The sequence below is a fragment of the Dermacentor andersoni genome, chromosome 5 (assembly GCF_023375885.2).
Source record: "Dermacentor andersoni chromosome 5, qqDerAnde1_hic_scaffold, whole genome shotgun sequence".
Lineage (NCBI taxonomy): Eukaryota > Metazoa > Arthropoda > Arachnida > Ixodida > Ixodidae > Dermacentor > Dermacentor andersoni.
Genome location: NC_092818.1, coordinates 61,903,014 through 61,928,964, shown reverse-complemented (window position 1 = coordinate 61,928,964; position 25,951 = coordinate 61,903,014). Strand labels below are relative to the sequence as shown.

At 48.1% G+C, this 25,951-nt stretch overlaps 1 protein-coding gene and 1 non-coding gene across 4 annotated transcripts in view; one reads left to right on the top strand and one right to left on the bottom strand.

Moving 5' to 3' along the window:
- LOC126530707 (irregular chiasm C-roughest protein-like) overlaps positions 1 to 25,951 on the top strand; it is a 385,268-nt gene that overhangs the window by 204,994 nt on the left and 154,323 nt on the right. The window contains exon 1 of one of the 3 annotated variants that reach the window (XM_050177974.3): positions 20,132 to 20,784. The exons of the other annotated variants lie outside the window; for them this stretch is intronic. The gene's annotated coding sequence lies outside the window, so the exon portion shown is untranslated. Of the gene's footprint in view, positions 1 to 20,131; positions 20,785 to 25,951 lie in introns of those variants that run through there. 3 annotated transcript variants of the gene reach the window in all.
- On the bottom strand, positions 12,894 to 12,968 carry TRNAS-GGA (transfer RNA serine (anticodon GGA)). The gene has a single exon. It is a non-coding gene; the product is annotated as a tRNA-Ser (tRNA).

The window sequence follows — 25,951 nt, the reverse complement described above, 5'->3', positions numbered from 1 at the left end:
TCGTTTCGCGCTTGGCCTCTTCGAGAGCCCGAGACAGCCGGAGTCGAAAGGGACAGACAGCGGGTCGGCGAGGTGGAACCACTCGGAGCCCGCGGGGTTTCCTGGGGCGCTCTTCTTTTAGACGGGGACAGGCAGGTAATTACGCTCGGGCCCACTGCATTCAATTCCCCCCGCGCAAATTAAATTGCCGCTAAAGACTCGGCCAAGAGGGCTCCTGGCGTAGAAGTGAATGGCGCAGGGAAAAGGCTGAAAGGGGTCACACGCACCCACGACGCTGCTGTCGCGGACAGCGTACTTGGCGAGGCCCTTGCGATTCCTTGTGCGAGGCGACTCATGGCTTTTGACCGCCCTCCCCTTCGAGGAGCCACTCCCGGGCCTCTTCACCTGTCTCCGTACTTTTTTTTTTTTTTGCGTGTACGTTCATCTTCTGTGCCAGTGAGGCTGAAAAATGAAGGACCGTGAACCCTAACTGCGTTTTTGCTCCTGTTCGTTGCATGTGCAACTTATTTAGCGCTTATAAAGGCTCTTACAGAAAGAAAAAAAATGAAAAGCACATGGCTGTCGTCACCTAAGAAATGCCGCGATATCCTTTGATGTGCAACACATTTATGTAAAGGCACATCTCGTCCACTCCTGTAATTGGTTTTATTCTTCTTTCACTGAGTTGGCGGAAGTAATGTTACCGGTATTCCGTCACGTCTCGGTTGCATTTAAGAATCACTTATACCAAGATAATATCTACAGTGAAATGTCGGTGGCCAAACTTTCATTTTTTTTTCTATGTACACAAATAAATAAATCAGGAGCCGAAGTTAGGCTGCAGCGAATTTCTCTCGCTTATGATTGCCTTTAGGAGCGTTATACCGGCACTGTAAACCTTCATAATAGTAATGTTAGTTATCGTTGAAATGTTCCAAAAATGCATTGCGGGAACTCATCAACGTAAATGGTAAGAGATGCAGTATCAGTATATTGTTGAAAATTCATTACATTGCTCTCACTATGCTATGACGTCGATCTCTCTTTCTATGTTAAATTCACTCAGTGTCCTAGACTGACACATACTCAAATCTGGGGGTCTGTTTGGTAAACATAGAGCTTGTCCAAATTTCTTTTCCGCTTGAAATTTTTTCGCAGCAACATCCGTACAGTGCGAGAACACATGACATGCTCTGACACGCTTAGACGAAGATATCAGTTTGGCATCTCCTCAACATAATCTTGGTCACGATCGTCCGATTATATTTTTTTGCCTTAATTGACTCCGCTCTTAACGATAGAGATAAGCGAACTTTATCATGCATCATTTGTGTTTACTCTTGCGATATTATCCAATATTATGTCATATTTATGACGTTATGCGATGATGCCACAATATGGGATGCTTTTCTATGACGCCCATCTGAAACGGTGTAGCCAGTGCCGTACGTTGGTGCCATGATCTCCTTACTTATTCATATAAAAAAAAAATAACTTCGAGATCTCTCACAGCATACAACAACCGAATTTTATCTCTCTCTCTCTCGCGCGCGCGTGCTCTTTTTCGCACTTTATTTATTTACTTCATATTTTTTTACATGGGCGATATACACAGTCGTCATCATCAACATCATCATCATCATCATCATCTCGTTTCTCCATCCACTCCTGGGCGCTACCGACGGCGGTGCGCACTCCGGGGGGCAGTGCACGCAGAACTGCCGCGAACAGCACCCGGGCAGCACCCTTACAGCACCGGTGCGTGGTGGTCGGCTCCGACCGTCTCGCGGTGCAGCGGGACCCGGGGTCTCCCGCGTGTGTGCCTTAAAAAAAAAAAAAAAAAAACGCCAGCGCCGGAATTCCCCCAGCGCTCGTGCCGGCACGCTAGGGCTCGCTCGAGCGCTTCCGAATCCGATTTGTCTGCCGGGGGGAAAAACGGGTCCCGTGACCGAGGCGCGCGCTGGGCGAGAAGGGCGGTGCCAGGCGGGGAAGCCGCCACGCGAGCGGGCCCCGCGCGCGCGTGGCCGACGCGGAGTTCCCTCACGCACACGCGCTGCTTTTCTCAATTACGTGTCCGCCGACCGGTCGTGCCGCTTTTCGGCAACGTACCGGACTGAGCGAAGCGGCCCGCCCGCCGCCGCCGAAACAGCACCGACCGCGGCTTAGGGTCCCGTTGTGTGCCGGCCGGGACCGAAGCTCGCGCGAACACGACGCTTGATTTGTCCGCGCTGTTGTTTTACGAGCGCCGGCGATGGGCGACTGAACGTGCGGATAAAGGTTCCTTTTTCTCTCTCTTTCGATTCGTGGACGTACCTCCCTGGCCGTCGCCGTTTGTGCTGCACATACGTTCTCTTTTGTTCCTTTTTGTGAGCTCGTGCTCGTACTGGGCCCTTAGGTGACTTCCTCTCATTTCTTTCTTTCTTTCTTTCTTTCTTGCTGCAGTAATTTTTCGAATTATTCTGTGCGAGTTGGTCTGTACCATCTAGGGAATTGTATATTGTTGAAAGTGCAAGTGCAGAGGGTTCTAATGCAAGATGGCTTCGTCGGCCTTTCAATTATACCTTTACTTGTATCCTACCTGTGCGTCGGCACTCATGAATTAGAGATGCTTGAAACATAATTCTAGAAGAGTATAAAGGAGGTCGGAATTAAATGGAACGCAATTTATTTGAACATTTTTTAGTAGCATTTCCTTTTTACTTCCTTTTTTGAGAATACAACCTGCGACAGGTTAGTAGACTGAAATGCCCGAACATTTAAAAAGGCAACTAACAAAATGAACGCAAGCTTAGCGTAGCACAATTCTGATCAGCTCTTTAAAACAAGGACATCGCCTTTTCTTTCTTTTTCTTTTTTATCGAAATACGATTTCTCGACGAACATCTATGAGAACTGGAATAGGCGCCGCAAACAAAAGACAAGAAAATAGAAAAATAGCGATTTCATCTGAATTCACATGAGCAATCGCAATTTATCGAATCAGGATTTCTGCGGCGAGTGGCACGGCGTGACGTTCCGACACGACGTGGCGTAAAAACCCATAGCTCGCCATTTCAGACAAGACAGACGTTCAGAGGAGGATAGAGGCTTGAAGTGGTCGACAGTGATTGGACAAGAGGTGTTTCGAACTGGAGCCGACGTTGATATGAGCGGACTTGTCTTCATCTGGGCTGACGATAGCGGGGCCCTTTCTCGAAACGTTGGCTACAACGACTTACCTCGTTCGACCAATGTTGACAGCACACAACACAACGAATAAGCGTTACAGCGAAGATAACTGACTATAAGGTCAACTGCGCGCGTCATTTCATTTTTATCGCAATTATTATTATTATTATTATTATTATTATTATTATTATTATTATTATTATTATTATTATTATTTAATTTCCTGCCACCCTCATGCCCACTTAATTGAAGTAGCCATCCTGACCAAGCAAATGGTTCGTTCATTCAGTCATTGGTTTACGCAAGCGCGCAGAAAACACGCCGTGCTTTGTAGGTCTCGACATTTCAAACAACTGTTTTCTTTAATCGACAAGAAACAAGTTGCAACAAGAAACAGTTGACACTTTAAAACCGTCCTCGACAAACAAAGGACAAAAAGATTTAAAGTATTGCTTCTTGATAAATAAAAAATAAGAAACAGGAACGACGAAGCCAGAAGAGGCCGCGCTGTTATAAAGGTCCGCCAAGGCAGCTACCGATACGGATCGAAAGCCATTTGAAAGTTATCAGTTTTTTGCGCAAAGAGAGGACAAATGTTTCCGATACTATACATAACAAGTTATACGCCCTAAGAGCAGAGCCCGAAAATGACGAAATAAAATAAATAAGCAATTAAGAAAGACGGGAAGCTCATGGCGGACAAAATATAACGAAACAATCTGTAGAACAAAGTATTCAGTGGCGCAAGAAAAAGCATGTTAATGCGGATCGGGCGAGAAGACCGAGAAGGGGTCCATCGAGCGCGGTTACGCAGCCTGAGAAGGAGACACGGCGTAAAAATAATACGGGACGGCAAAATAACGAGGAGGAGGATGAGGAAAGACAGTAGGCAGAGCGGAAAGCAGGGTGTCTCGCGATGTCGGTAACAACAAAGCAGCAAGCGTACTGCCGCCGATTTCCGCTCCTTGGGGGACCGTTCTCGGCAGAGAAAAGAGGGACTGCCAGCCCGCTTTTATATAGCTGGTGAATTTCCACCGACCGGATCGGACGGTCGGGAGAGAAACTGCTTAATCGACATGTCCTTCGAAGAGGATCACCCAGGAGATGTGAAAGAAAGAAGAAAAGGAGGAAAAGAATACATGCTGAGAGTGACCGGTGGTCTGGAGGCTTATTTCGGGCCTGTCCTGCTTGTTTCGCGCTGACCACTTCAGCCTATCGCTGTGCACTTTTTGTATGTTTTCTTCTGGTACTTCTTTCGTTCTGTTATTCTTTCCGTTATTCTTTCTTTCTTTCTTTCTTTCTTTCTTTCTTTCTTACATCCAGTTCCGTAAAAGGGATCGAAGTTGGTGCTTCCGAGGTCATTTGGTAGACCTCGCTCAGAAACGCAATGTGCTAGTATGTATCGGACTGTCCCTGTGAGAAATTTCTAGCGAAAGAGTCCGCGTGCTTGCGAGAAAACCTGACGCACGCCTTTTCGTCCCTGCACCCCTTTCCCCAGTGTAGGGTAGCAAACCGGATGTGCGTCTGGTTAACCTGCCTGCCTTTCCTCTCTTCTATTTCTCTCTCTCTCTCTCTCTCTCTGTCTGTCTGATGGACGCCTGTCCACCGAGACGAGCGGAAAAAGAGACCAGCCGCGATACGAAGTACCGGCGGGCTTGCTCTGTACCGTAACCCGGGGTGCAAACCCTGAGCGAGCCACGTCCTATCGAGTTGGGCGCTGCCAAGTTTTGGGTGGTTTATTTCGCAACGCAAGTTGTTTGTAATTCGCAGAAGTTGGAGCGAAACGGCCAGGAAGGTTTGGACCGTGTTCGGTGGATGTTCTCTTTCTTTTTTTTTTTTTTTCTCGTTCATAGCGACACAGTGGCGCCACTTGAGGCATTGCTCTTTCAGATTAACGTGTCCCGTTTTCGACCGTGCGTTAACTTCTCGATTACGTAAAGCTGAACGTTGCCCTAGTGTGTCAAGAAGCATGAGATAATCGACATCTTGTCCTTTTTCTTTCTCCCCTTCATTATGTCCTATGTGCGATGTTGTAGGCTTTCCCAACTGGGCATTAGAGAGAGAGAGAGAGAAATTATATTGTAAAGGCAGAGAGTAACAGGTAATTGCGATCTACTTGCCCACTCACCAGCATAAAAAGTGAACCTTGCTTAGAGTTCGCCTGCGCGTTAGCAACGAAAAAAAAAAGCAGTATCAGAGGGGGGGGAAAGGAATTAAACGAGCTTTGCACTTTATGTACTCTTGGTAGAAGCAGATGGAATGGGAGCTTTTTTTGTGCGGGAGAGCTAATAGGTGCCTAAACCGTCATTGCCGAAAATGCGTGGGACCTTCACCACTACGATGTATACAAAATGAAATGAGGGAAATATACGGATGAAACGCTGTGAAGAGCAAAATTGCGGGTATTTGCTGGTGTGGAACACGTAGTCCCAGGCTGTCACTGACTGTTTCCTAACAGCTGCGCGTAGATGACGTCCGGGCTGAAGCACTGTAGCTCTCAGCAAAGTGTTCGGTGCGTTCTGGAAACTATATAGTTGCCTTCATTGGGTGTTTTTGATGGGACACTGAAGAATAATAGTAACAGTACTAGTAATAGTAGGAGTAAATGTAATAGTGATAGTAGTAGTAATAGTAATGATAGTAATAGGTAAATAAATTTAGGCAGGTAAATTTTCAAAGCTATGTTCATTCTTTCGACGGAAAAAGGCCGACTAATTGACGGGAAAGCGAAGGGAAAGCTTTCCTTTCTCGTATTTCGCATCACAACCGATAACGTCAGCTCAGTGGTAGCAGTCGCGGCGCTGACGTCACGGATTACGTCAGAAGTTGTTTTAGGGCGACTTTCGAGCAGGAAAAGCTCTCAGAGGCTTGCCTGGTTTGGTTGCCATAGAACGCGATGCACCTTTCTTTGTAGAGGAAGAATCCAGCAGGTCCGAGGAGACGCCGTCAGAACTGCTGCTGTTACGTGATGATGACGCCACCGTCGCCGCACTGACGTCGCAGATTGCGTCACTGGTTTTCTGTTGGCTTTCACACAGAAAAAAAAAAGAAAAGCTGCGAAAGGCTTGCCAGGATTGGTTGCAAGAACGCGATGCATCCGTCTTAGTAAAAAAGGAAAAGAAAATGAATTAAGGAGGTCTGACCATACTCCGTCAGCGTTTACGACGTCACAGGTTGCTAGCACGGGAACTTGGAGATAAAATCACTGTAACCCGCCGATTTTTTTTTCACCACGTGCTATTTGCGTCTGCAAAATGGTGACTTACTAATACAAATTCTAGTGTTCTTTCATATATGTGTGCCTTTAAGAGCTTAGAGGAACCCGGAGCCTCTGAAATTCCTCTAATATGTCAGATGAATCTCGTGTCGACATCTCCAGTGCTACTTTAAGGCATTACGCATCCCACTCTACTCGCAGTGAGCCGCATCAAAAGGGTGCGCATCAAATAAAGCGTGACACAACGGACAAAAATTGCACTTCTTCTTACCTGATCGGAAGGTCAAGTGTTCTAGGTTGTAAAGGAAGGTGCCTAGTACAGAATATGTAATCTTGGCTGGTAAAGGAAAATAATAGCAAGCATTCTTTATGAGAGGAGACATAGCCGCAGTTTTTTCTAGGGCCTTTATTTTCCTTTGCTTCATTCCCTGCAGAGCCAGTTCAGCACGTCTTTGATAGAGGTTTTTCTCTTTCTACATCTTTCTTTCTTTCCTTCCTTCTTTCTTTCCTTTTTTTCACGCACACATGCGTTTCAAGTGCGAATTGGAAACATGCTTAATGATTCGGTAATTTGTACCATTTCGAAGCGGGTATTTCGGCTGTGTCAACCGTCTTCCACGCCTCGCATAAATCCCTTCTGTGCGAAGCCGACACTTCACGAAATAGTTTAGGGCATCGACTTCAGAATTTACATGCAAGCGTCTGCAGATGCACGCAGCAATTCTCAGAGTCGAGTATGCGACGAGACAGCTGTAATTATACTCGCGCTTCTTTTTTCGTCTTCGCGTTGGTTATAGAGAAGCTTTCTTTTTTTGCGTATGCGGGCATGAAAGAAGAGAAATCTTCGTCGCCCGCGATCCCGATCTAGTTAGGCCCCAAGTAACCGATTTCTTCTTCGTACTGGCGCGCTTATCTGAACATTTCGTTCGCGACCGACCGCATGTCGTAATTTATTCTTCTGTCCCGTGTCGCCGCGTTTGTTTGCCCCATATCACCGTGCGTGGTTATACGACCGTTACTGTAGCGTCATGGTTTGCGCCGCGAGCTTGGGTCGTTAACGTATGCCCATACACATTTATCGCTGGCCTAGCCAGCGGAAATATTGCTTATCGAGAAGCGCGTAACGTTCGGGAACATTGACCTTTAATAATAATAATAATAATAATAATAATAATAATAATAATAATAATAATAATAATAATAATAATAATAATAAACTGAAGTGAATTAAATCATGAGGCTTTACGTGCTAAAACCACGATCTGATTACGAGGCACGCCGTAGTGAAGGACTCCAGAAATTTGGGCCATCTGGGGTTATTTAACGTGCACCTAAATCTAAATACACGACTGCTAGCGGTGCTATTGAAATACCTTAACTTTGCGCGACAAACAGAGAAGACGCCTGTATTTCTTTCAAGATTTTTCTTTCTTAATTTTCTTTTCTCATCTCGCTCTTCTTGATTGCCGAAGAGGTATGAGAAGGAAAATAAGAGACAACAAGGACATTTATTTATTTATTTATTTATTTATTTATTTATTTATTTTACCACTGTCTGCTTCGTATGGTTGTAAATGAATAGGTACTCCATTTATCAAACGAAGTATGTAAATCGAAGTAGACGCCGAAATTCCGTCAGCGGGAGCCCCCGTCGTGAATGAAGCGAACTGTGTCGCAATTTACCTGTGCACGCACTTCCGGGTAAAAGTACAATGAAATTGCTTGTTACGTAAGAGCTCACCGATATCGATATCGAAAAAAAAAACGACTGAGCTTAGCTTCCCGGGCCTACACAGAGCACTGGAGTAAAATTATTGTGCGTTGTGAAATGACCGTTCAGAGTGACCGAGGACGAGGAAACCAAAAGGAATGTAGCAATATGACGGCCGGGGGAAGATTGCGAAATTACTTTCGCGTAAATGGTAAAGAAAAGAAACTAAGGGAGAATAACAAAGCGAAAGAAAGCAAGGACTGTTCAGGTAAAGCTGCGACTGAAAATACTTGCGAGCGCAAGTTAACTGACGTTTCTCTTGCACATTAGGAGGCTAGTGGTTTTGGCTATTTGGTTTTCCAAAATGTTAGGTGGTGCAGCGAGAAGCTGGACAGAAGAACAGAGAAAAGACGAGGACGAACAGCAAGTGCACGTCCTCGTCCTTTCCGTGCCCCTGTGCCCTGCTTCGCGCCGAACTAAACCTGGGAGTGTTAGCCAGCGCCACCACTCACGGCCTTCACGCCGGATGTGGAACACCTTTTCTGTCGCAGGCGTCACGTTTATGTGATCTCTTTTCGCTGAAGGCAACTGGTTGATAAACCCACGCATGCTACCGGATGGCATCAGTGCTGCCGGATTCGTTCTATCAGATAAACATACGTACATCAGAAAGTGGATGGGAAAACGTGGCCGCTGTAACTCGCTTGGTAAGAGCATCACACGCGTAATGCGAAGGCGCGGGTTCGTGCCCCACCTGCGGCCGGTTGCTTTCTTCATCCGCTTCAATTTCCTTTATTTTAACATTTGTTGTTTGTTTGTTGGCTACTTTTGATAGGACTAATAAAAATCGGGCCCTCGGTTTCCTTTTCTTCTCGTTCACACACACACGCTCACAAGCACACACGCACGAACAGAGAGACAGATATCCGCGCCCCTATCCCCCGCCCTATCCGTTTCTCAAAGCGGCAGGCGGCCAGCGTTAGTACCGTTCTGTAGAATACCCGCGGCTACCGCTGTTTGTTTACGCGTGTACGGATGGACATATACGTGCGCGGAAATGTACTGCGAGAGCGGATGCTGCTGTTTGCTGGCGCTTTCCTCCCTACGCTCAAACGCGCGCGTGTGCGCCCCATGAGCTGGATAGCGCGGCGCTCGGATCAAGGTTTAAAGACAAAAAAAATTGCTAACGGTAAAAGAAGCTCGGCGCGGGAAAAATAAAAATTGAAGATGGAAACACGATTGCCAGAACGAAATGACGTGTTTTCTTGTTTGCGTGCTTGGACTCCTTCGACTCTCTCTCGCTCTCTCTCTCTCTCTCTCAATTTCCTTTTCGTGGGCTGCACGGCTCGCGATTGATTTTAGTCTATCGCGACCTTTTTTTTCTTGTTTGTTTATCTCGGAATCGTTCTACGTTTTGAAACGATAACCAGGCTATGTCGGGATGGCGATAAAGAGAAAGAACACCCGGAAACGGGCAGCGAAAGTTCCAAAGAGACGCAGCCGAGTAGGTTTCGAGTTGGAAACCGAACGCAACGCAGCCTCCCCGACCTCCAGGCGATTTGATTGAGGTTCCCGTAGGGGCTACTGGCGCGGTCATCTTTCGAAATGAAAGTACTTAGTTCATGAGAAAAGAAAGAAAGAAAAGAAAGCGATTGAAAGGGACTGTGTGTCGCGAAGGCAAGCAATGCTTTTGGCAGGCCTGTCACTACGGACGAATTTCGCTATTCGACCGGGTCTCACGGAATTATTCAACGAGTAACAGTTCCTTTATCACATCCTGCAGTTTTAGCTTTAGAAAGCCATAGCAAATATATTGCTTGTTTACAGGTGAGCTGTCACGTGCTCATTGCAATAACCGTTCCTGCTGGCGATGTTGTCCGCCGCCGCCGGTGTCCGGCGCAGCTATCGCCAAGAATGAGAAGAAAAAAATCACCGAGTTACTGCCGGCATTGAACCCGGGCACTCTGCGTGGGAGTCAGCTACTCTACCACTGCGCCACGCCAGCGCTTGCTAGATGCCGCGGAAACATGCCCTGTGTAGGCGTCCTAGCGTGCGACGAGTATCGCGATGCGAGATGCGCGGCGCGTTGATGCGTAGACACCTTGCACTGTAGTTACATATTAACGCGACAGCATTAGGAGCCTGTGTCGCAGAAAATTCGGCGTCCGACGTCGTTTCGGCGAAAAGATTTTCGAACCACCCATACCTAGGCCCTCCATGTGACGCAAATAATGTATACTGAACTAACGGAATTTCTCAATCTAAAATACGTGAAAAATCGTAAACTACGATTTAAACACAACCTACAGACATGATGGCTCTCGGATTGTAATTTGACTGTACGGAAAACATAATTCTATTGCGCTAAAACTCAATGAAACCCCTTTTCCAGCGTTTCTACCAGTCAGAAACCAGCCGCGGCGTCCGCCATGTGCGCGCACAGGCGCGCGGTTGTCTCGGGGGCCACGGAGCGGCGCGCCCGGTTCCTTACAGTACCTCCAGCTGGCGCTCTCCTCCGCCGCATCGCGGCCCACGCAAGAGGCCGGGTTTCTACCAGAAAGCACGCGTTCGTCCATAGCGTCAGCGTTTCCCGGTCAACATTACGGTTATATACGCTTCAGTTGCCGAGCAGCGTGAGGAGTAGTCAGAGACCTTTGATTGCTATCGCGTTACTCTCTTAAAGGCGAAGCTTACGGCTCCTCCAAATTTTTATTGTACCAGGTAATACGCCCTGTAGTAGTTGCTTAGGTTGAGGTACAAGGTATGAGAAAGAAAAAGAAGATTAAGGAAGTGTGTGCAAATATTCTAAATTGAAAAACATGTATAGCGTACCAGATTAAATGAAGCAGGCTCGGTGACTATTTGTTCCCTCCCCCTTTCAAAGGGTACGCCAATAAATCACCGTCATCTTCAGCAGCAGCAGCAGCAGCAGCAGCAGCAGCGTCGTATCGTACCATTTGTCACGCGATGCGGGATGCGCATCGCATAGCGTCGACACGTCCAAACAATGCATCGCTGTTGCGTTGTATTCCACCAGGTGTCCCGGCACGTAGCACTTGTATCGTACCGTGCCACGTGTCGAGAGATGTTACATGTGCACCGCGTAGTCTCGATTCCTGTGTTCACTCTCTCGCGAACACGTTACGGCGCATCCTCTCAAGGTACGAACCGCTGCTGAAGAAGCGCATCGTAGAGCTACGTGCGCAGCGGCAACCAGGCAACATCGGGCTCAGCAGACTGTTGTTCAGAGAGCAGCACAAAGCCGCAGCTCGGCTTCGACGGCAGCGGACGGGCCGTTCAGTTCGTTCTCGTGCAGGGGACGCAGAGACTTCGCCGCGAAGACCCACTAGTGCGCGCAGCAGGAAATGGAGCTTCTCTGAAGCCCCTCCTCCAGTTTACGCTGGAACTGTGCTGAGTGGGCCGCGCAGGCCTGTCATTCCATTTGTTCTTTACATTTCGTGATTCTTTCTTATGTTTGTTTTTCTTTCATCAGTTGCTAATTCACGCACTACAAGTACACATATTTACAAGCTGTTCCGAATGCAATACATCCAGAGTCGAAGTTTATGCCGCGAAGGGACGTTGCTCGGCCATCCGCCTCGGTGGTACGTACCACTGTTGATCTGGGCTCAATGTCCTCAATGTCCTCAATGTCCCGCTCCTCGTCAGGGTACACGTTGCTATACAGGGCTCGCAACAAGACCTCCGTATTTACTTGTTTATTTAGAAATGTATACGTGCCAACAACAGCTTGCGGAGCATCAGTGCTGCAGAAGCTCTTACTGCTTGCTCTCTCTCCTCACAAAAACCGAATCTCCCGTTTTAAGCGACTCGATCCACACAAGAATTCTACTTCTCCGCCTCTCGATACCGTAGGGCCCGAGAACTTTATCAATCGCAAACTGTTTTACAAGCACAGCGCTGTCACCTGAACCCAATGGTTAGAACAAATCAGCCAAAAAAATTTTTTTCTGCAGTTTCTTTTGATTCCTTTCGCTCTTTCCCTTTTTCCTCTAGCCCCTTATATTGTAGATTCAGTTCAAAGCAAACAGAAACAACCCAAAATAAGCAAACAGACAAAAAAAGATATAAAGTACGCACACAAAAGCGATGCAAAAGAATTTCCGCTCCATATTTTGGCAATCCCTCGTTACGCGGCTCATGGGTTCGTGCAAAATGCACGCAGGAGACCGTGCCGCGTGATTGCTAAAAAAAAATAATTACCGAAGCGGTCGGCTCGCTACCCTGTGACGAAGCCTGCCTTAGAAACGCCACTCTTATCTGCCCGTTAGCTTCACAGGGACCGCTACCGGCGTGCGCCTTTCTATGCTTCAAGTCCACCTCCCACGACGCCGTGGGGCGACAGCCGTGAAGACTGGCAGGTGGCGCGTTTGTCGGCGCCCTCGTCTACGGGGAAGTGCGGCCGCGCAAGCTGCGCGGTTCGAATCACGTGCACCTGCGGTGTTAAAACGACCGTCGGTTCGCCGATGTGATCTGTTGCCTCTCGACGACTTATCTCGCTAACCGATAACGTATAGAAATGTTTCTGCAATGTCTCGCTGTGCCGTTTGCACGTAAATAAAAAAAAAAAAAAAAGAGGCACTAGCAAGGGTCGTCGGAATTAACATCCGGGCTGTAAGGCCGCTCGCCTCAGCGCAGTGCAAACTATGGTTTGACGTAGTAGTTCTGCGGAAACCCGCAAGGTGGAGAGAAGTAATGAATAAAGGGAAAGTCAGACATCCACCCGTTCGTAGCAATTGCTACAAAGGAAACCCATACGGGTTCCTCGAAAGAAAAGCCTCAAGTTGCAGAAAAATTCGTCCTGGTCCGGGACTCGAACCCGGGACCACCGCCTTTCCGGGGCAGCCGCTCTACCATCTGAGCTAACCAGGCGGCTAGCAGATGGCAGGGCGAAGTCGAATTTGTCGACAACACGAAGCAAAGGCAAGAGTTTGACGTAGTAGTTCTGCGGAAACCCGCAAGGTGGAGAGAAGTAATGAATAAAGGGAAAGTCAGGCAAACTACGGTTGCTCGTGAATTCCCGCTAATCGTTCCCCTATGGGCTAGAGTTTCCGTCGGCAACGTTGAGCACTTTGCAGCCTTACAAGGAGACGTCACATTACAAAAGCAGTGTACAGCTTTGTGACTCGTTGTCCGAGGAAAGAAGAAAAATTGGGGCGCTCTTGTAACTAACAATAAAAGTTGCGTCTCCGCAGTACCCATGCATCCCATTTCTATATCGACTCACCTGCGTTCTTTGTTTGACCACCCGCTGCTCAGGCTAGGACGCTTTCCGCTTCGTTCGCTATAAAAAAATTCGTTCGCTATAGTTAGCGGAAAGTCAACGTTCGACGACGACACCACTCTGCTCTTTGTCGCTGTTGTGCGCCCGCGCAAGCATAAACGTGTGCTAGCGAGCGAGCGTGCTTGCATGCGTGTGTGCGTCACGTCCCCTTAAACACAACGCACGCCCCCTGCACGGCAAAAGCAGGCTATTATGCGACGGAGAAACCGCGTGGACCTACGCAGAGCTCAACTGAGTGGTGTAAACGGGTGTCTTGCTTTATCTTCGACTTTTCGAAAGCTCTCTCTCTCTCTCTGTGCGCCTGGCGATTTCTCTTATTATTTACGGGAAGTCTCTCGAGCTGCTTCCGATTATTAAACGCACGTTTGGTACCTCTCCTTACGTGCGCTCCTGCGCCTTAATGGACGGCGGTGCTGACGCTTCAATAAACGCTAGGCCCAACGTGGGCGACATTAACGAAACACGCGCCCCTACGGCTTGCTCGGGGTGCGTGCGCCTCGCGTGGTAAAATTGATTTCTTTGTCGAAGCGAGTGATCGCTTATGCAAGGCAGCTTGCAAAAAAAAAAAAAAAAAAGGCGGGTGTGAGCTCGTTCAACGCAACACGCGTCTCCTCGTCTTGTTCGTTTGTTTATCTTTTCTCGTGTACTTCGCTGCTGCGCCCTTCTGCGGTCTGCTTTGTTTCGGAGTCAATCAGGAAGGAGCGTCGACGACTTCACTCATGAATTTCCTCTCAGCTCCCAGACGACCTGGGTTGCGATGGCAAACCGAGCGAAGAATGCGGCGAGGAGAGGAGCTAACGCAAGTACTTAGGCCTCGATTCAACGCGCGCATCTCGGAAGATCCGCTCTTATGCGCGCGCACACGCGCACACGCAGCGGCGTCACTAACTACACAAACACACGCACACAAACACAAACGCGAGCGAGCGCGCATAACCGACCTGCGCGCTCAGACAATGTGCGTCGCAGGTCTCGCGCGGGTTCTTCCGTGTTCGGCGGGGAAGTAGGCACGCGGGGGGACGAGGCTGCAGGAAAAGGCGGAATGCAAAAGTATGCTAATTCAATCGCGGCGCGCGCCTTTTCTGCAGGATGGGGAGCGAAAGACAATAAGGCTGGGGGGGGGGGGGGGCGCAAATAAACGAGCAGCGCCAGGAGCTGCACAGGTTATAACGAGAGCGAGAGTGTGCGCAGGCACTTAAGGAGAAACTGGGCGAAATGTAATATCTGCATGTTGGCCCCCGCTTCCTTACGCGCCCACCCACCCACACACACTACACACGCCAAGACAACCCTAGTCCGGAAGCCAGGAAGTAGTAATGTATGGGCGCTTCTTCCTCTTCTTTTTTTTTTTTAAGTATATATGTTGCCGAAGACGGCTTCAGGCTACGGGGTGACGGGTACCGCGCGATGTTAGCGCGTGTAAACGTTGTGAGACGAAAAGGAGATAAATTTTGGAGACCCTAACGATGGCAGCGTGACTTGCTTCTTTCTCCGAGCGCCTGTGCTGCAACTGCAAGCCCGATACCGTGAACGAGTTTCCGATGGGTTTGTTGTGCCGCACGACGACGCCCTGAAAGAAAAAAAAAAAGTAAGCACTAGGTATCGAAAACAATCACACGCGCAGGATGTTTACTAGACTTCTGATTACTTTCATTTTTTTTCTTTTTAGTAATGTTGTTTGAGTGAAATGCAGTTTTTATTTATGTACTTCGCGGCGTTTTTCAGGGTGGTTGTATTTGAGGCTAGCTCACTAACGTTTTCCACTGCAAATATGCGTAGGTTTCTGCATTATAATCCTGGCGTCATTTTTTCTTCTTCTTTATTTTCAAATGCAAACTGCACGCTCTGAAATATGCGGCTCTTGCATTCACCAAAGCAAGTTTCGCACAATAGGCGCTATAACGACATGCGGCGACAAATCATTCAAACTAACGCCCCATCGAAGCGTGTTAGCTCGCGTAGCTGCTCGCGTAAGCTTATCCGCCACGATGGCTGTAGAAATCTGCTGCTACGCACGAGGCCGCGGGTTCGAATCCTGTCCTCCCATACGGTGCCATTCACACGCCAGAGCGCACAGAAAATTGCTTGTCTACCGTGCCTTACGGTCTGGTTCACATCAGTCAAGAGCAATCGGCTGCGCCGTCATTCATAACTCGTAGGTGGCTTTGGATCGCTAAACCTTATTAACCAATCAGTCTTTAACTCGGGAGTCAGCAGCGTTCGTCCGAATAGCTGGCTTGATAAGCTAACCAATGAAACTAGCGCTCTCACGTGCAATCGAAGCGAATGCATTTTCTCTTTACTCGTTTAAAGCATGGCCTCAAATTCGTTATAAGAGGCTAACAGAGGGAGCTTTATCTTTACGACAAACCTCGCAAAGGTGTGTCGCCAATTTTTTTTTTTTTTCGTCAGCGTACGGGATTAATTTTAGAGAGCTTTAGTGCAGAATAACGACCTTTTATGCAGACCCACTTCGTTCGCGGCATTAAAGATGACGGCTACACGCTATGGAAACAGCAAAAAAGACAACTGTGATTAATTTAAAAGATTTTCGTTCTCCACTCGCAGCTTCCATCACGCCACTGACATGCGTTTATGGGCAGCCATTTACACGACAACTCCGCAAATGCGATAAAAACCTCCTCCTCTCCGTTTCGCCCTGTCCGCGTTTGTGTGGCATAGTTGCTTTTCGTTTCGATTCGGCGCCTGGAAGCGCATGTTTCTTCACACAATAAAAACTGCGGAGGCCGTGATAAAAAGCTGGGAAGACTACGAATATATACATATATATGAAACGAGGCAGCACTTGGTTTTGGCTAAGAGATGATTTTTTATTACAGAAGTTTCCTGCGAAAGTAACTGAAATAACCATAAATAAAACTAAAGCAGTACATGAAACAACTATTCAGAAGAAAGAAGAAGCATGTGTTGAGAAGTAAAGTTGAGCTGAAAGACGAACACTAACATCAAGAACAATAATTATATATATTAGGTACGTACAGCATATTAGTAAATTAGCAGACGCAAGGTGACATCAGTGTTTGTTTGTTACAAGTGGTGCTGTATAGTTCTGCATCAACTGTGCATGAATTGAGCTGTGTGTTTGGACCTGCCATCCACGTTATTACGCGGAGAACTCGCTCAACACTGGTTACAGACGGCGAAATGTGTTAAATCATTTGGGTATAGCGCCGACAGACGTTAAACGTTGTGTCTCCGTCTGCCGCATCATTTGTTGTTTTTTTTTAAATGCGTAAGCATTTCGGACCTACCCAACGAGAAAAAACGTCCCTCCCTCCGTCCGTCTGTCACGTAAGACGATTGCTTTCAAGATACGGCTCGCAGCAGTGAGCGAATTGACCTTCATGCTGCCTGTCGCTTCAACGCGAACTAAGCGGCGAGATACACAGCGCACACGAAGCTATCAGCACTCGCTGCACTGTGTCCCCATCGCAGATCGCTTTCTAGATAGGGGCCGCAGCCGCCGCCGGAGTAGGGTTGGTCACGGTTGATAATGCTTCGATGTTGATGGATAAGGCGCTAAAGAGCCGTAACGGCTTATTATTTTAAACATCTTCATCACTTTTCGTTTCATATTATTATTATTATTATTATTATTATTATTATTTCTTGCTGTAGAAAAAATAGAAGCGGAGTACACATGTTGCTTGCTACGCCAAGTCACTCCACATTAGCATAAATATAGCAGAACAGAACTGCCAATAATAAAAAAAAACATTGTCATCATTGTGAGACCGTTGACCGTACGCGCAGTCTGGCGACGATAGAGGTTTAAGAATAGCTACGCGCTGTTGCCTTATTCGATCCTTCGCAGTTCACCGCAGCGTTGCATACCTCACTGGGTCGAGACACATGTCCAGGTGAATGTGACGTTGACATCGTGACCAAGCCGTTCATTTTCAGCCTCGCGCTCATTTTACGGATGTCACGAACGGAAGACCCGCGCGCCGTTCCCGGATGTCGGCCTCGATATCAATTTCTCGGTTAAAGAATGGTTCATGGCAGTACCTCGCGAACGTAAGAGAAGTTTAGTCGGGCAAATCAGTGAACCTCACCGAGTTACGTTCTTGTTTTGCGTCGTCCTTGATGAACCTGACGCCTGCGACTGCCTGCTCGCTCCGTAATTGCACTCGGAGGTCAATCCGTGCGACGGAGGAGATTATAACGACAGAAAGCTGAGCTAGTTGGTGAGGATTCATTATGCAAAAAAGAAGTGAGGCGTGCAGACGGGACACAAGAGTAGAGAAGGGGACGACACGAACGCCAGCTACCAACTGAAGGGAGCACTGAGGCGAAAAAAGAAAGAAGACACAAAGCATGCGCAGATGGGTTTTGTGTCTTCTTTCTTTTTTCGCCTTAGTGCTCCCTTCAGTTGATAGTCGGCGTTCGTGTTGTCCACGTCTCTACTCTTGTGTCCTGTCTGCACGCCTCACTTCTTTTTTGCACAACGACGGAGGAGATGCGGCTTTCAAGTTTGCTTATAAGCGGTACGCGCTGCGTGTGCTTCATTCCGAGCAAGGGGTCGCAGACTTGACTACCCGGCCATGGCGGCAATGTTTTGACGGCGGCCGGGTGGTGAAGAAACGCTCGTACGCTTTAATTAAAAATTAAACCGCAGCCCTCCACTACGGCGTCGTGTTGCTTCAATGGGTTATACCCACGAATCGATCGATATTTAGTCAAATGTATGTCCCAAATCAGCTTACATGTACGACCCATCCTTTTCTTTCTTTTCTTTTTTAACGAGAAGAGGGATAAAGGCCGCCTGAGTTGAAGGCAAGGTACAAGTGCGGTTGGAAGGCAGTGCTTCACAGTGTGATTCAAAGAGGGTCAACCGTGTGGGCCACAAAAAAAAAAAAAAGAAAGGCGGAGTCTGAAGTGCAGACAGAGGGAATGCAAAACAGCGAAAGATGTTCCGGAAGTAAGTCGAAGGCTGCTCACTGTGCCGCCGTCGCGACGCCCGACGTTTCCGCAGCGTGGTGTTGGCCGCGCCGGAAGTTGCGTCATCTCTTTCCTTTTTTTTTTTACCCCTTGCCGTGCCAGCCCGCCAGTAGCGTTGCGACCTGCGCCCAGAGCCATCTCTCGATAAGACGGTGACTGCTTCATTTTATTTTAATTTTTAGTTTTCTGACGGCCTTCTTCGCTTCCCATTCTCTTGTTTCGCGGTGTTCACGAATGCAGGAGTCTGACTGGCTATATATCCGGAAACGATTTCGTGCGCGCAAGGCCTTAGCAAACAAACTAGAAAAAAGGAAGTGCAGATGTGTAATTACCGTTGCGAAATTTACGTGGGATATTTTCTCTGACCAGATTATCGTTCACGTTTCAAGAAGGGAAGGAAGAAGCATACCGAGAGAAGGGATGAGTCATGAAATGTAGAATAGTCTTTTTTTTCTCTTTCTTTCTTTATTATTTACTGCTGGGAAAGATGAGGAGAACTAAGCCGATCGACGTCTACGCAGATTGATTGTGCTTGCTCTTCAAGGAATATTTCGTGCCGCTACACACGCTGCAAATGATTTGTAATTTTATCTTGCATACACAAGGCGACGAGAGCCCTGTGCCGCTTCTTGAAGGCGACTGGACTGTATGAACGTTCGTGACTGTTATAGAACATTCCTCCCCGGGTCCGTTCACGCTGACTCACTCTTTATCGTTTTCACAGCGGATCTGTTCTAAGTCCGGCCTTCGCCGTCCGGCGTCACGCAAGGGGGCAGAGGGCAACGCGCGCGCCGGGGGAGGGGAAGGAGAGGGGTATAGGAGCAGGTAGGTATTTCGCGGGCGCGCGGCCTTTCCCACCAGGGATTCCGTTCGGCGCGACTGGCAGCGCCGAAATCGTGCAAATCCCGAGCTTCAAGAGCGAGAAGTGCCAGCAAGGCGCCAGCGGAGGGAAGCCGTTACCGCCGAAGATCGCGAACGGGAAGCGCAAGCCAATCGCCGCTGCAGGCAAGCCAACCCCCATTTTCAAGAGAAGGCAACCCAAGCCAAGCGCCAGCAGAGGCAAGCTAACCCCCAACTTCGAAAGTAGGAGGCCGAGCAGAGACGTCGACGACGCAGAGAGATTCCTCCCACTGAGGGTGCCGATGGACGGTTCAAGAGAGAATCACTCGGCCGTGAGTGCGGCCACGGCTGCAAGGTGTGTGATAGACTGTGTTTGATCACAACCTCACTCAGGCAAGTGAACAGCGTGCGCAATCCGGAACCGAAGCTCAAATTTAGCAGAACGACGACAACGAGACAAAATATTTTCATGAATATCGTGTTAAAGACGAGTTCAAACTTGAGAAAATGACCACCAGCTTCACTGTTTTGGCAGCTTTCATGGCGTGGAACTGGCTTTACTTTCTTTCGGTTCTCCTTTTTCCTATCTATATTTCTCTTTTTCCACTTCTCCAGACAACGGGCACGTCCTTGGTTGAACTTCCTGCATTGCCTTATTCCGTTTTCTATCTCTCTGCACTCTTTCTCACAAATATACGCAGCAGAGAACATTAATATTTTATCATAATTCTTCACTCACTCACTCACTCACTCACTCACTCACTCACTCACTCACTCACTCACATACTACGTGTTCCTTACGTTTGGACTCAACGCGCGTGGAAAAACTGAGTAAGCTCCGCTTGGGCACTCGGGACTACGGCGCGCGGATGCCGTTCTGTTCTCGTTCAGCGGCGGTGCAGAGGGCGAGGAGGAGAACGAGGGCGAGGGGTGAGGGAAAGGAGGGGGCGCGCTGCCGGCCATGTGACCCGCGAGGAGCCGAGAGAGACGCGCCGCCGCCGTCTGGGCCAAAGAGAGCCGCACACGGCAGTTCGCGAGGGCGCGCGCCTGCTTGCGGCCGAGAGCGAGTCGTCGTCGTCGTCCTCGGCATCCTGCCGCTCCCGCGCTTCCGCCGCCGCGCAGACCTCGCTCAGCTGCTCGTAGTCGCGGTCGCTCTCCTCTCTCGAGTGGCGGGTTTTATTTTCCCCGGGCGCCTCTTCTCTCGCCCGCAGGAGCACGCGCGCACACAGTGCTTGTGCCTGTTTCGAAGTCGTCGCCCTGCTCACGCCGCCTCCTTTGCGCACGTGGTCGCCGCCGAGTTTCCGCGCCTCACCTGACACGTCTTCCGTCGGAGAACAACGACGGATCGTGTTGTTGTTGTTGTCTCGAAGCTGAGGGGGACAGCTGGACGTCGTCGTCGACTTCAGTGTTTGGTCCCGGAGTTTCGGATTATCGTGAAAGAGGAGCAAGAAGAAACCGACTCGTGGTACGTCAGGATCGAGGAGGAAACGGGCGTCTGCCTCGCGTCCTTTCGGTCCCGAGGTGTTCTCGCCCAATCACCGGGAGCGTTTCCCGGAGACCGATGTCAATCACCCCGTGGCGCGCAGTGCGTCAGCGCTAATGGTGAGTGCGCCAAGAATTGAACTTGACACTTTCTATTCTTCTTCTTTTTTTTTTCACGCGGGGTGAGTTGCAGGGAGAACAGGAGTTTGCGTTTAATGCAAACAAATTGCGCAGCCTCCCCGAGTAAGAATTGGCGATAACAGGCCTTGTTCCATGTCTTTTTTTTTTGCTTTGTTTCACATCTCTCTTGGCAAGCGCAGCATTTAATGATCCCTGTCCCTTATTGCATTTCGTTCTAACGTGGGCACGCGATTGTTGCTTTCCAGCGTCTTGTTAACGCTGTCAGAATTTTTTAACTGTGTTCCTTTGTCTTTCATTGTTGGCAGGCCAATAGCTCGATCGAATACTGAGAGACGCGGGAAAAAAAAAAAGGAACAGGCAGACATGTTAATCGAAACAGGAATTCCGGTTTGCTAACTTACACAGTTGCTGCGAATCGGGCAGGCAGAAAGATAAACAAGGAAATGGAAAAGGGAGATAACGTTGCTGATATGCAAACAGGAGTCACACGCGTCTGTTGCTTTGTTTCAACCCGTTAGGTCGCAGCGAGACCACATTGCTACGATTCCGCGTTACGCATTTCGATTTACTGAGACACGAGTAAATAGTCCACAGTTGCCGAAATTGTGGTGTTTAAAAAGATTTTCAATTTGCTCACAGACGCTGTGTGACAGGGTGCGCCTGTTTTGGGGTGTTAGTCGTCTAGAGACGCAGGGGGACATCAAGGTGGCGAAACGGGGCTAAGTGGGTTAATGCTTAAGGTGTCTGCATGTGACATGGATAGTCATGTGTCTATCTTTATAGGACCTTCCTAAGTTTACCTCAGTGGTTTGTGCGGAAGAAAATATTTACTGTAACAATTGTGGAACGAGCTCCTCAGATGTGGGGCACGTATGCATTTCTGTGCTATGTAAACCCGTATCACAAAAAAAAGCAAAAAAGAACACACCTTAACAGTATTTATCAGTTCTTCACTGACGCTTCCCTCATCAAGCTTGCCTCAACTCCACTGTGCTTACCAGGAGCTGCTTAAATGCTTAAAGATACTGCTTAAAACAACTTAAGTTAACGAGGAACCTTCCCTGCCGCTCTCTCTCCCCCTTTCTTTTCGCACATATTTGCAGTAGACGTTGCTAACAAGAAACTCCGTATAAGTTAAAACACTGACGCCGTTGCTTTATCGTGGCGGAGGTTCGAGATTGAAAAAAAGACGCGGTTCAAACGATGTCTCGTGCTTGACTATAACCTAGCCAATTTGCTTGTCTCGCAAACATTTCTGCCTGTTTGTCGCTTGAAAATTATATTACATGTATCGAAACGCCTTTATTTTCTTTTCAATAATAGCAATCGACGGATGAAGCTCGGAAGTAAAGGAGCTAAATCAATGTGACTCACGGCAAACAAAAAAAAAAATAAAAAAATAACGTTTGAGAGAAGTGAAGCGTTACTTCCTTGGTAAACGTCATGCTCGAAGCTATGATAGTGCTCCGCGTTTAGGTGCCTCCGGTACAGCCCCTTTTACCCTTTATCTTCCTTCATTAAGCAACAACGTTGAAATACATTGACTTAACCTTTCACATGCCGCAGAAAAGAGCTTGCTTCATGTATTAACAGTACATATATTTTCTCTATATATGTACTACTTCCTAAACATTAAGTAGTGAACATTTCTGGACTGATCGGCTTACTAAACTTAACCTGACCATTTCAGAGACGCTTCTTTGGCTAAACGACGTTCGATTAAATTATGCTTGCCTAGAATGTGCTCGAGCAACGCGCTTGCCTAATATAGCAACATGGTAGTGCCTCTCTCAATCACGGGCGGTCACGTGATTTTAGAGAAGCCTGTCTATGTCAGCGCCGTCGTATTGCATTAAATTTCCGCCGGGCTTCCGGTTTGGCTGGAGGCGTACTCGATTCATTTTTTTTTTTTTTTTTGAGAAAAACATGTCTCCTTGTTGCACGACAGACGGGCTGGGCTTTCACAATCCATCTTCGTTACATTGTCAGGCCGACGAGCGAACGCACATAGATGTTTCAAAACAGTGTCGTCTCGTTCGCGGGGTCATTACGTACGAGCCCGATATTTGCGTATGCAGACACGAAGGTACACGGCAAATTGTGGTCACCGTTCCTGCGTACAAGTCGCATATGGGGAGTCATCACTCAACCGATCGCTGAGAAATAGAAGTGACTTGCTGGTAAATATTTACCGCCGGAATTGTATCCAAAGAGACAATACAGTCGAGTAGAGAGAGAGAGGCAGAGGGGAAGGAAAAACAGGGAGGTTAGCCAGTGTAAGTACCGGCTGGCTGCCCTATGCCTGGGGTAAGGGCTAAAGGGAATAAAAGGAGAAAGAGGAAAAGAGAGAAATTCGAAAGGGGGGAGGGGGAATGAATGCATGCGACACTGGGACGAGACACAGAAGACAATTACGCTGGCAACAATGCCACCATGCAACTGAACGCTGGTCAACTGACACGTGTTGGGCACCATAGAGTTTCATACAATAATTACCACAGGGAGCCAGTGCCTTGAAACGCTTGGCGCGTTTCGATTTGGCCACCTCGACAAGCTTGCTAAACCGTTGCAATTGGTAGCTGCTGTGTGTGATCTCAGCGTCTTCTGCACTTCTAAAAAGTATAGGCTGCTCTGAAATTTGCGACAATGAAGCCACACAAAGGGTAACACAGAGAGCCACGAGAACGTTTGAATACACAAGCACGAAGATTAGACAGATCCGTGTACGTCGCATCATTCCCATGGGGTCAACGACTTTAGCGCCAGAGTTCCCTCTGGTAATTATTGCGGAAAACTCTTGTGTCGCGCGCGCTGAGATGACAGAACCGCGACAATTCCTATATTTTTCTTCGCGTACCTAGTGTCAATACACCACTATATTTTCGCATTGTTTTAAAACAAAACATTATTTTGTTAATTGTAAGCGTTATAAAAAAATCCATAGAACGAAGGTGATTAAAAAAGCGAGAAATACATAGATGTACGTCACAGCCTGTCTGTCGTTCTATTAACTTTTTTTCCCTTTTGCTATAGCTAACAAAGAACTCCGTTGATCCCTGTACAAACGTGGTCGAAAGGTAGCTCATATTGGCCAATAAAACTAAGCTGTACGAGTAAAATAGCAAGAAAAACAAACTTGCTTTACAAACTTGGAACTTCGAGCGCTAGTCGAGCTTTCTTTTTTTATTTTGATATTTACTTGTGTCTACGACTGCTCTTCTTTTAGCGTTGCTGCATAATCAAGCAATCATCCTTCTCTTCAGCCGATTTATCTCAGTGTTCCTCATCATCCTTATATAGGCCCAAGAACGATATCTCACTTTTACTGCCGGTTTAGCTTCTTCAGGTGTGCGGAACAATTTACAGCCACTGTAAGGTACAACATGTTCGCGCTTCGTTCTGAGCGTTTGAGCAAGCAGCGAGTAAGCTCTCAAACTCACGCCCATTTTTTTCCCCTGCACAGCTTGTCTTACTACCATCATTTTCCCTTTTCTTAAGGCAGCGTGGGCACGTTGAACCGGACTTTATTCGACGCATAAAACCTTGGAAGTGCTCTACAAAATAGATTAGCGTAAAGCTGAGCTGTTCGCCCGTGAACATACCGTGTCGTAATCCGTTCAAACGTCCTCCCGATATGTCAGCCGCGTCGTCGCTGGTTTATCGCCTCTCCTAAAATGCACGTGAAAGCTGAAGCGGGAGCAATACATCGCAACCAAAACATTTCCTCCCAAGAATTACTGGGGGCACTCTGGCGCCGCGCGATCGCTGAGCTATAATGACAGTTACGGGGAGTACCGTATTTATTCGTGCATAGGTCGGCCGTTTTTTTGTTGTTGTTGTTGTTGTTACCCAAAATGTGCTATCGACCTATGTGCGCGTGTAAAGTACTGAGATAACGGACATCCCTCCGTTACGCCCGCTGTAAGGCCACTCTGGAGATTATCCGGGCTGGCTTTAATAAATGCTGCATATCCAACGCATTCGTCGACGCCGAACATGACGTCATTTCTGGGGCTGAGAAGCGTTCGACGAGGAGTACTTCTCCGGCTGCTTGTGACATCGAATGGCGAGATTTTTAGTAGCCGAGATCAATAGGTAGGGGCCGACTTATATTATTGCTCGAGTTGTTTTCGGGTACGTACAGTACGGGGATTTGTCTAATCTTCGAGCGTGTGGCTTCGGACATTCTTGTGGCGTTATTTATTACACGCTTCCCTTTTTTTTTCGAAATGTCCAAGTATTATTTATTTTTATTTTTATTTTTTTACGCAGTGAGGCAATAAGCACCTCGCCACATGCATAATCATTGCGAATTGTCGCACTTATACCCGCAGTAATTTCTTGAAGACTATCGATTTGCAAAGTCAAGAAGGCGTTCGAAGTCAAAAGGACCAAGTTTGTGCGAGCACTTGTACTACCCGTCATACCAAAGCTGGCGGAACCGCCACATCTGCTGTCCTCACGGACACTAGCGCCGGATTTCTCTCTAGTAACGTTTGGCGGAAACTCCTTGCGGTCGCTTGCAAGGCCTCCGAGACCGCAGTTTGCAGCGACAGCAGCAGCGGTGTAGCACGTGCGGCTTGACCTGACCGCGCCTTTCGCGCATCGAACGGGACGGGCATTCTCTTTATTTGCCGGCGAGGCTCACCAGTCCGGCGAGCATGAAAGTTTGCTAAGCCGGACGCACACATTCGCTCTTGCGTGAAAGCCACCGGAAAACGCGGCGGCGGTCACTATTCAGAGTTCAATCCCGGCCCGGGCAAGCGAATTTGTTGCTCTGTGTTCGGCGCTGTGTCTGACTCCACATCGGTGTTGACTTGGCTCCGGGCTATTTCCAGGCGCGGGCCTGCGCTAAAGGCCCCGAGCAAGTGATGCGTGACGCGGAGTTCTTTTCATTGTAAATGTAATTCTTTCGTGTACAGGCACGTGTAGGGAAAGGACAGGCTACAAGTTTCCATGGTGAGATGCGGCAGTGGTCGTGGTCGACAAAACGGGACGGCTGCATTATGCTTTGCGTGCGTGCGTGCGCGAATGTGTTTGTGCGTGTGTTAACGAGCTTTTTCGGGTCTTCATCAAGGGGGCGGTCTTTAAGGGCGCCTAAAACTCGGCGCGTTTGCTAGTGTTTCTGCGGCGAGAACTTTTGCTT